Below are 11,939 nucleotides of genomic sequence, written 5' to 3'. Positions count from 1 at the left end.
GAGCACTTCACTTGCATGATCTCACACAAAACTCATTAGAAACCTGGAAGAGAAGTATTATGATCCTCATTTACACCAAGAAAGCTGAGTCACAATAAGCTTAAGTAATTTGCCCAAATGTTGGAACTGATGTATTAAAATAAATCTAACCACTTTTTGTTTTTTTGTTTCTGTTTTCCCTTTCAGATACACATGAAGACGTTGACTTCCTTTGACAAACCAGGAAAAGTAAAAAGTCGATCTTTGAGAACAGAAATGACTATCTTTAGAAACAAAAATCATTTATTGGCAGTGCAGAAAGACAACATAAGAATGAAAAGGAATTAAATGTCTTGCTATAAAAACATACAAACAAGAAAACAGGAAGAGGACTGTAGTTTCTAAGATTTAACTTGCAAATGTGGTCATCAGAGACTCACAAATCTCAGAGTTTGCAGGTCTTTAGGTTGCTAGTCCAGCCCCACTCTTTTTAGCTCCTAGCCTCCTCCCCTTGGAAACATCCTCCTGAAACAGGCTTCTAGATCACTCATATTCAGCTGCTCTGTTTCTCTCCCCAATAGATGAGGAATGGTATCACATGGGCACAGTAAACACATATGGACTTGAACTGAGACAATGAAAAAAGAAAAAAAAATCTCTGACTTGTGATCCATTCTTGCAAGGATAGTTATTTTTTTTTAAGATTTTAATTTATTTATTTGACAGAGAGAGAGAGATCACAAGTAGGCAGAGAGGCAGGCAGAGAGAGAGGGGGAAGCGGGCTCCCTACTGAGCAGAGAGCCCAATGTGGGGTTCGATCCCAGGACTCTGGGATCATGACCTGAACTGAAGGCAGAGGCTTTAACCCACTGAACCACCCAGGTGCCCTGCAAGGATAGTTATTAAAACACGTCTTTTACTTCCGATTAAGTGTTACTTATGTCTCTTTGCTTTAAAATGATGTAAAAACTTCATATTTTTCTTCATTTTAAAAAGAAACCTCCCCAAATTTTAGTAATTCAAGCTATGATAGTAGCAAATGCCTCCAATGCAATAGCCTATCATGATGTTGATGGTAGAACTCTCTTCTGCCCTATATTTCTGCAACTCAAGCAACAGGTGATACCATTTTGCTTTGGATCAAAGTGACATGAAACTTTCCTCAAGAAAACATAAATAAAAATTAAAAATTTACTTTTTCATTTAGTCACCAAGTCCTGAGACATGGATTACTTATGGTGTGATCTGAGTCTGGTACGTCATGGCATTAGGACCCCAACTTCTTTCTGACACTATTCTTTCCTGTCTTTTCTCTCCACTTGGCCCACTTTATTCTCAGACTGCCACCTCCCCACACTATGCAGTTCACAACTCCCATTCAGTGTTACACACCATGATCACAGAAGGTGAATATTTGTCCCCAAACTCCAAGGAAAGACCCAGAAACTCACCATCCTGGGATCAGGTCATGTGCCAAACAGGAGTCCATCGCTAGACCTAGAATAGACTGTGTTGATTGGCTCAACTTTGATCATGTGTTAAATACCCACAGAATACAAACCAGAGACCCACCTCCCCACCCCCCACCAAAAAAAAAAAAAAAAAAAAAGAAGAAGAAGAAGGTGTTGGAAAGGGGGGAGAGGAAGCTAACCCTGGAAGTATAGCCTGAAAAGCTCTCTCTTGAGAACTCTCTCTGAAAAGCTCTCTTTCCCCTTTTAAACAGCCAGATAGAAAATTATCTCCTTTCCTAAGCTTATTTTTTTTTCCTCATAGATTCCACCCATGAATCTACATTCTTCCCTTGCAGATCCACAGAACAGGTTGTATCTGGCTTTTGCTCTCTGTGGTTGATATTTATCAACAGGATATCTTATTCTCACAGTTTACTCTCTTGAATAGTAAAAAATTTAACGTCTAGTATTTTGTATGCACTTAAGGATATCTCAAGAAAATAAACAAAAAGTGTATTAATATTCAATTTATCTGTTGATTTCCACGGAAACCTAGTGATTTATGAGGGCTTATCTTAATGTTTCATAGAGAAAAGGTATTTCTCACATGAGTATTAATCAAAACATATTTAGTATTCTGTAGATTATAGGACAAATTGTAATGAATGTGACTGGCCTCCTTATATCTGGATGGGGAAAGGCAGACTTTGTTTAACTTCTTTAATGCCAGGTTAATGGAGGCACATTGGAGCAGCTGAAATCCTTAGACCTTGAGTGGAATGATTTTAAGGCCCTAATTCTTCACAACAGGAAGTCAGAGAAAGTGTTGTTATATCTCTTTTCAGTTTATTGAAAGACCTTCCCACTCTGCAGGAGCTTAGAGATATGGTTAGACACTTGCTTCTCCCTAGGACCCCAAATGGCATTCCTTTGGATAAATCTTTCAAGATGACCCATCATAGTTTAATCATTCTTTTAAAAGGGTGGTGCCTTTCCCACATCAGCACTTGTCTCATTGTTCATGGAAAAGAACTCTCTCTTCTTTTTCTGTAGTAGGAGGGGAATAAGACCTTAAAGGGTACAGGAAACAAGCTTCAACCTAAGGGGCTTCTTACAGTGTCGCTATGGAATACCCTGGATATTAACCATGAGAGAGTATTTAGAAGGACACTAGTGGTTTTTCTTCATCCCAAACCTGACAGATGAACTGATAAATGTGACACAAGGCATTTTATTTCTAGTAAACAGATGGTGTGTTCCAATTAGATGGTAGTACATTTTGAATTGTGATAGGTCTACTAGAAGGGAAATTTGTGGTGCCTCAACCATGAAAATAAAACTCCTCTTAATTTGTTTTTGAATGAAATACACTTTTTTTATTCCAACTCTGGGTGGAATCAGTGATTAGAAATCAGTGATCACACACATAACACTTTCAATTAAATTGGCAAAGTGTGTGTGTATGTGTGTGCACGTGCACACACACACACAGAAGATGCTTTCAATTAAATTACCAAATTATTGTAGGAAAGATTCATAGATTCAAAGATCATATTAGTCACGGCACTTACTGAGAACAACAATGAAAAACTGAATCACTTATTAGGGAAGGGAGAAACATTACAAACATGAGTTCTAGGTGTTTAAACTGTCGTAATTGGGAAAATAAACAGATACCAGCTGGACAAGTTAATCTTTGAAAACAGCTGGTTCAATTCAGAATATGCTGATAACTGCCTTAAGTGGGCAGTTCATTGTTATCAGGTTAGAATATGACTACTTAAAAGAAAATTATACAGCTGTCATATGTCTTTTGAATTATCTATTTTAAAGTCTTAGTTTTTAAAAATTGGTAAGATGGTATGAATGTCTTTTTCCATTAATGATTAATAATTCACTTAAATATTAAAATTTCAGAGTCCTAGAAATGTTCACTTATTTCTTCCTAATAGTGACAGTGAAATATATACTATAAGAAAGTTAAGGTGTCAGATTCCCTGATGAAATGACATTCTTTACATTTATGAGTGTTTATTTAAGACCCGAAGTACATTATTTATATACTCTGTAGCCACATATTAGCATTTCGTCTAATAACATGAATTAAAAGGTATGTATAAGAAGTCCTCTTTTCAGTATCATGAAACTCAAGATGTGCTTCTGAGATTTTTAGCTAACCTGTATAGAAAATCACATTTCTGTCTGTTTTAATACCAGTTATTAAAAGTTGAATTGTATCCTCCAGAAAGAGGTATTGAGGTCTTAACCCCCCCCAGTACCTCACAGAATTATCTTATTTGGAAGGAGGGTTGTTGCAGATGTAATTAGTTAAATAAGGTTATAATGGTGTAGGGTGGGCTCTTAATCCAACATGGCTGATGTCTTTATAAGGAGAATGTCCGAAAGCACACAGGACAAGTATAACTGTGGAGGCAGAGATTGAATTTAGGTCCCAGCAAGCTAAGGAAAGCCAAGGATTGCTTGCAACTGTCTAGAGAAGAAGTGGCAGAGAGTAGACTCTCCCCTAGAGTCACTGAGAGATCTTGATCCCTCAAACACATCGATTTCGGACTTCAAGCCTCTGGAACTGTGAGAGAATAAATTCCTGTTGTTTTAAGACACCCGGTTTGTCATACTTTGTTATGGCAGCTCTAGGAAACTAGTACAGCTTTTAAAGCAATAGAACTTTTGTTTTACAGTTCTTGAGGCTGGAAGCCCCAAATAAAGGTTTTTTCCAGAGTCACACTTCTTCCAAAGCCTCTAGGGAAAGATTTTTCTTTTGCCTCTTCCAGCTTCTGGAACCCCAGATGTCTCTTGGCTTTTGGAATCATAACTCTGATCTGCTTTCTTACATGACCCTCTTCCCTCTGTATCTCTGTGTCTTCCCATAGCATTCTCCTCCCTGTGTCTCTCTTTTTTTATGCGGATACCAGTCCTAGTGTATAAGGACTCACTTTAGTTCACTCTGAATTCATCTTGATTACATGTGCAAGTATTCTATTTCTGTATAAGATCACATTAACAGATATGGGAAGTAGGACTTCAACATTTCTTTTGGTGGGCCACAATTCAAGCCATAACACAAGCATGGAAATTTAAAATTAAAATATAATGGAAATAGGTTAGGTCCCAATTATCCATAGAGTTTCAGTGTATGCTCTTCAAGATACATCCCTTTTAAAGGTAGCATAATCTAGAATCTAAATCATACTCCATAGAAAATAAGCAGAAATTGATTCTTAGACATGTGTTAGTTTATATACCATTTGAAAGGGGGAAAAAAACACTACCAATTGCACTACAATACTGTTTTCTCAGGATTTAAGCTGTATACTTACTAAAGTCTTCTTTTGGACATAATTGGGTATGGTTGTCTTTTTATACATTACTTTTGTGCATACATCAAAAGAAAAGTAAAAACAACATAATTTGGTTCATGAATTCCAAGATTTCTACATTCCCAGAATCTTATTCTTTTGAATCAACCAGCTCAAGAGTCAAGATGCTTAATTTTTTCCACATGAGATCATCCTCTCCACTATCAGGATAACATTAGAAGCCTACAGGAATACTATCTGATATCTAATCACCATCAACCCTCCTCTTCACACAGCCATCTGATTTCTAGGAGGTAATACTCAGGTTTATCTTTCAATCCTGTGACAACTATTCTTCAAGTTAAATGCTGACAATTTCTGATGATCAGGAATAATGGAAAATAATAATTATAATAACAATTTTAAGAAAATATCACATGAAAGAGATATTCTAATTCCAGAGATGTGGTAATGTGAAAAGAAAACTGCCTAAGAAATAAAAAATAAGGTTGCTGAACATTTTTAGTGAAGGAAATTAAATATCACAAAAAGTAGTCTATTCTGTAAATAGTTATTCCTTTTTGAAAATTTTCCCAATTATTGAGTAAACTCTGGCCACACCACTTTAAACTGTCTCTTGCAGTTTTGCCACTTTCTATTTTACCCAAACAACCTTGATTTAAAGTAAATTCTACCTCCAATGTGAGGCTTGAACTCATGGATCCAAAATCAAGAGTCACGTGTTTTACCAATGGAACCAGCCAAGCACACTTTCACCTAAACATGTTAATAGATCTTCCAAAAGACGGCCTTCCAACGATCTTAAACAATTACTCAGTTTCTATCCTTGTCTCTCAAGACTCTTGTCTCAAGGTAAGCATGTTCATTTCTTCAAAAATATTCCTCATATCAGTTCCTTTATTTTTTTTAAAAGATTTTATTTGACAGAAAGAGAGATCACAACCAGACAGAGAGATAGTCAGAGAGAGAGGAGGAAGCAGACTCCCTGCTGAGTAGAGAGCCCAATGCAGGGCTTGAGCCCAGGACCCTGAGATCATCAGCTGGGTGGAAGGCAGAGGCTTAACCCACTGAGCCACCCAGGCACCAACCTCATATCAGTTCTTAACTAAGCACTTACTGGATGAGTCATAAGTATCCAGGAGCATGTTAGACAAAGGGGAAGCAAGTCTAGACACGTGTGTGTATGTGTGTGTGTGTCTGTGTGCACACACGTCTGTGCATCTCTGTGAATGTAAGTGTTTCTATGTGTCTGTGCACCTCCCCAGGAGCATGGAAATAACAGTGCTGATGCTAGGGGAACAGGGACTAGAATACTCATGGAGAGAGGAGAGCAAGTTTATGAAGTCCTTGATGCTGAAGGTGTTGTTGGGCTTCAAAAGCAGATAGAAGGCCTTCTGGCACACGCTCACAAGTTTAAGATTTAATTCCAAGACCAGTGAGATGCCAGCCTCTATTGAATAGCATTAAAACTGCGGCATATGGTTTGTCTCCCTCCCAATCCCATCTTGTTTCATTTATTCTTCTCCTATCCCCCTACCCCCCATGTTGCTTCTCCATGTCCTCATATCAGGGAGATCATATGATAGTTGTCTTTCTCCGATTGACTTATTTCACTAAGCATGATATGCTCTAGTTCCATCCACGTCGTCGCAAATGGCAAGATTTCATTTCTTTTGATGGCTGCATAGTATTCCATTGTGTATATATACCACATCTTCTTTATCCATTCATCTGTTGATGGACATCTAGGTTCTTTCCATAGTCTGGCTATTGTAGACATTGCTGCTATAAACATTCGGGTACACGTGCCCCTTCGGATCACTATGTTTGTATCTTTAGGGTAAATACCCAGTAGTGCAATTGCTGGGTCATAGGGGAGAGGGGGAGCTGGCTATGGACATTGGGGAGGGGAGGCGAACCATAAGAGACTATGGACTCTGAAAAACAACCTGAGGGTTTTGAAGGATCAGGGGTGGGAGGTTGGGGGAACAGGTGGTGGGTAATGGGGAGGGCACGTTTTGCATGGAGCACTGGGTGTTGTGCAAAAAGAATGAATACTGTTACGCTGAAAAAATAAATAAAATGGAAAAAAAAAACAAAACAAAACTGCAGCATAGCTTTAAGTCACCTGCCTATATTTCTTTTATCCTGTATAAACTCTTCCGATGGTCAACCATCTTTCTAAAATGTGACATCTAAATCTGAAAGCAGGAAAGAGGACTTTTCCTGAACATGGCGAACAGAATGTGATTCTCACTGTCTTGCACTTATGATGTTGGAACTGTTAGATAAATCTTGTTCTGTTTAATTTCTTCCAGTTTGCCATAACAGACACTTGAGATCATTTTGGATTCTGATTCTTTCATTCCTTGCAACCCAAACACTCAGTGTCTCCCCTCAGCTTCCCACCACCTACTGATGTCTTTTCATATGTTCAACTCGTTGATTAAAACAATAAAAGTAGAACGGGACACAGTTAAAGATCAGGTCTGCAGTGTCACTCAAAATTCTCTTGTGCGCTAACATCAATCAATAATTCAATATTTGGGGGGCAAGGCCATTCAAAGAGTTGTAAATTAGTCAATTTACACGACCACAAATTCATTTATCTTCATCTTTTTTCCAAGGACTTCATAAGGAAGCTTCATAGAACTTACCATATGGTATAATTACATTATTTATTTTGTGAATACATTTTTTTCCTGTCCTTTCCACTAAAATATGAGCTTAATAGAAACTTTAAAAGTTGATGATATGATTCATTTTAGGGGGGAAAAATGTGCTATCTCAGGAAACTTCTTCAAAGGGAGCTTCCTTGAAACTAAGACTTGTTCAGTCTGATGGCACCAGAACAGAATATTTACTTGAGGCAGTCGTGGAGGTGTGCTACTAAGATCTCCTCAAGAGAGACTTCTGCAAGGAGGAGCCCAGAGGCTGAGGTTCCATGAACTGAGCTGATGTTTCCCAGTCATTAACCGAGCAAGGCAGGGTCCAGAACTACACTATTTCTGCTTAACACAGGACTCCTTCACTGGGCAATCTTTATTTAGGATCTCCCTATCATTAAGTCCCAAATTTTCTCAGAGCTGTGCTACAGTCAGAGGTTCCTTCAACACAAATTTTTCTCTTTCCTTCATTTACTCCATAGGTCAGGTCCACATTGAGGTCTGAAATTCTCTCTGCCTGCTAATTGACAGTTCTTCTCTTTATCCTTCATGGGCATTCCCTCATTAACTTCTCTTTCACATCTAAATCTATCCTATTACATGCTTCTCAGAGGAGCAGACTGATGCAAATATCTTCTAAAAGATTCTCAGGATTTAGATTAGTTAGGAGTTAGTTGGACAGTTAGGTAGTCATGGCCAAGGTCCCCAACAGGAAAATATGGAGTCAGGACAGCTAAGATGAAACAGCACTGACATCCTGTTTGTACCTTCAACAGGACAACACTAGCATTTTGCTTTGTAACCTTTGCAAAAATGACTTCTGCAAAATGTCCTAAAATAAGGAAATTAAGCATAAAACATTGGTCACTATCACAGGCAAGGGGCAGTTAAGACATAAACCCCCAGTGTCAGCAAAAAAGACCATCAGCACATAAACATTAACCTAATAGGTAGACAGATATGTGACCCAAGCCCTGATGGGCACAACTCAGCACACCCCCACTGCTTAAGCTTGTTCTGCAAAAGAGCTCATAAAAACCCCTAAATTTAGAAACTCCAAGGGCAACCCTCTCAGGACCCCTCTTCTCCAGGAGCTTTATACTCTTGCTCATTCTTCCAAACGGTGTGACCAAGAATCATGGGCACTGAAGGCAGAGAAATCCTGCAACAAGACAACCATGCCTCCCAGATCTGCTTACTCTAATCATTGCCTGAAGTCTAAGTTTCTCCTTTAGTCAATCGTCTTCTGGAAGTTCACCCTTGTCCTCTTCAATAATAATTCATCCATGCATTCCCTTCATTATAAATTTTTTCGGGGTACTCTCTGGCTTCCTAAAACATGATCATCCCAACTTTCCCATATTGTAACCAAATCTCAAAGTATTACTATTGTCTCTTTAACCAAAATGTGTTTGCAGCCAGGGAGCACTTCCTTCTTGACCACCACCTCAAATGCTTCTTTTCTTATTTTTACACAAATTGGTAGGATAGTTGTGTTCTTTGTTCTTTATTTTTATTTCAGAACACGAAGCTTCTACGTTCTTTTACAAAACAGCAACAACAATGAAACAAAACCAAACCCTGCTTACCTGATATTCAGAGACATAACTAGGGATACTAGGCTCTTCTCTTCAACCACAGACCTCCCCGTCTCACTTCTTGATTTTAATGAGTGGCCCCACTGATCCACTGAAAATTTTAGTTATCAACCTGGTTCATCATTTTCTCTTCCCTGTGAGCTCCAGGTAGAGCCGTAAACTCCTTTGTGAATAATCCAGTATTTAGTCTTGGTTTATTTACGCCATCACCATCAACCATCAATGACTTTTCCCCTCCCAGCACACTACATTTCCAAGGTCAAATTTTAGAATTTATCATCACCAAATTCTATCCAATGTCAAAATTCTGAGAGCATGCATTCCATTTTGTCACCACAATTCCCTATCTCTCCTCTATACTTACTCAAGTATTTCATATACTTAGTCAAGTATAACACCCAGTGCTCATAGCAACACATGCCCTCCTTAATACCCATCACTGGGGGGCGCCTGGGTGGCTCAGTGGATTAAAGCCTCTGCCTTCGGCTCAGGTCATGATCCCAGGGTCCTGGGATCAAGCCCCACATGGGGCTCTCTGCTCCGCGGGGAGCCTGCTTCCTCCTCTCTCTCTGCCTCTCTCTCTGCCTCTCTCTCTGCCTAGTTGTGATTTCTCTCTGTCAAATAAATAAAATATTTAAAAAAAAATACCCATCACTGGGTTACCCCATCCCCTCCCCACCCCGTCTGCTTAAATATTTTTGAACATATAATGACCTTTACTTTATTCATATCATCAATTTCTTACAATCAACCACCTTCTGTCTTCATTTCCCATTTTATCCAGGTTAGTCTATGAGTCATCATTTGAATTACACCCAAATAACATAACCTGGATTCACACTAAAATCATAATTTTTTGTGTCAAATAGGACTCTAAGCACAGCTTGGTAATCGTAGTACTGTTTCTTAAGAAAGTTTATATTCCCTCCCAAATTTCCCATATTACCCTGCTTTCTATACCACATCACTATATCAGCTGATGATAATAATTCATATTTTGATGAGATAAAAATATCTAACAGGCTTATCTCTATTTTTCTATCTTTACCCAAAAACGTAACTGCGCACATCTCTACCTTCACCGACCATTTATATCCAATAAAGTGCTTTTTCTTTTTTTTTTAAGATTATTTATTTATTTGACAGAGAGAGAGAGAGAGAGAGAGATCATAAGTAGGCAGAGAGACAGGCAGAGAGAGGGGGAAGCAGGCTCCCCGCTGAGCAGAGAGCCCATGGGGGGCTCGATCCCAGAACCCTGAGACCACGACCCGAGCGGAAGTCAGAGGCTTTAACCCACTGAGCCACCCAGATGCCCAACAAAGTGCTTTTTCAAAGTCCAGTTGCTCAATATTATAATCTTTCTCCCATTTGCTCTCGCATTTTTAAGAACTTTGAATCTTCATCCAGACCCTATTAATCTCACTACCCTTTTATATATGTTTAATCAGTACATAAATGCATGCTAACATCTCCCTAAAGAAAACCAAATGAAAGAAGCTACTGGCAAATACCTGCCTCCAGTTCTCCCATTTTTACACCCTCCTTCAGTGTCAAAGGCTTCCAAGAGTTTTATAAAAACTTTATCCACATGCTCATATCCCACTCAGCTTTTGACAAGCTACCGAGCAGTTTCTGTTACCAACAATAAAACACAATGGCTCTTCACTTTACCAATGACCTTTAGGTTTACAAGGCCAGGTTTTAAGGCAGAACTCTTGGCTCTACAGACAGGTATAGTAGAAGATATATCTGTTCTTCTGGGTGAGTGCTATGGAGTTCTTGCTTTCTTCTCCTCATGAATGCACATTCAGTGAGGGGACAGCTCTAGTGTATCAAGATGAGCTTGGGCATTTTCTCTGGTTAACCTCTTTAAGGCTCTCACACATCCAATCTCAATTCCATTATCTTCCCAAAGATACTGTAAATCACATAACATTTTTTAATAAATCCCTTTGGCTTAAATAAGCAAGGCAAAATTTATTTATCATCACCTGAGAACCCTAATCATTAGAATTTCCACCATACCATACTCTCCTGATTGTTTTCTTAGAAATGTAGTCACATTTGGTCTCCTTTCAAATCTCCTTCTCTTCCCCCATTAGAACTATAAATGCTTCCCTGTAGGTCCTTATTGGTTTTTTTGTTTGTTTGTTTGTTTGGTTGGTTGGTTGGTTTTTTACCACTCTGTACATATATTTTTAGGTAATTTTGTCCTTTACTATGGCCTTAAATCTCATCTAGATATAGTCTGGACATTTAGACCAAACTCCTCTGAGCTCCAGGATGATATAAGAGGAGACCATCTCAGAATCTTGTGAAAGCCCCCAAATTAAGAAAAGTAGCCAATACACATCTCCATAATATAAAGATATGATAGAGAATATTTTGTAGCCAAAAGTGCCATTACATACTACCAGACTGTATTTAAAAGAGGGATTAAATAAAGAAGGAAAGACTGAGTTATGAATTGCAGGCGCAATAGACGAGTGTCAAAACATTTCCCTTCTCCATGTTGAAGAGAAGAGAATAGTTTCTTCCTCTTCATGGCAAATACTTGTCAAAAAAGTGAGACTGGCTTTTGCCCTCTGGGCTGGATATATGTGGAATTGAGGAATCATGAGGAATCAATATCATCATAGTAAAAAACCAAGGATTATTTTGGAACGAAACTTTTATCACTTATAGATATTTTTCTTTTTCTTTTTTTTCTTTTTTTTTTTTTTTTTTTTGCTTTTTTGCCCTATAGCTCATTTCATAAATACTCCAGTTGTGAATAGTCGGCCCGCAGGTATTTTCATTGTAAATGCTTCCATGTCTATGAAATGTGCTTGTTTAGCTTGCTAATGCAAATTAAACATTTGCTTATAAAATGAAGATAAAGAGAATGCTTTAGAGTGTATTGTGATT

This window comes from Meles meles, chromosome 8 (assembly GCF_922984935.1).
Source record: "Meles meles chromosome 8, mMelMel3.1 paternal haplotype, whole genome shotgun sequence".
In the NCBI taxonomy this organism is placed as follows: domain Eukaryota; kingdom Metazoa; phylum Chordata; class Mammalia; order Carnivora; family Mustelidae; genus Meles; species Meles meles.
The sequence above is the reverse complement of the archived record's forward strand: the minus strand, read 5'-3'. Positions refer to the sequence as shown.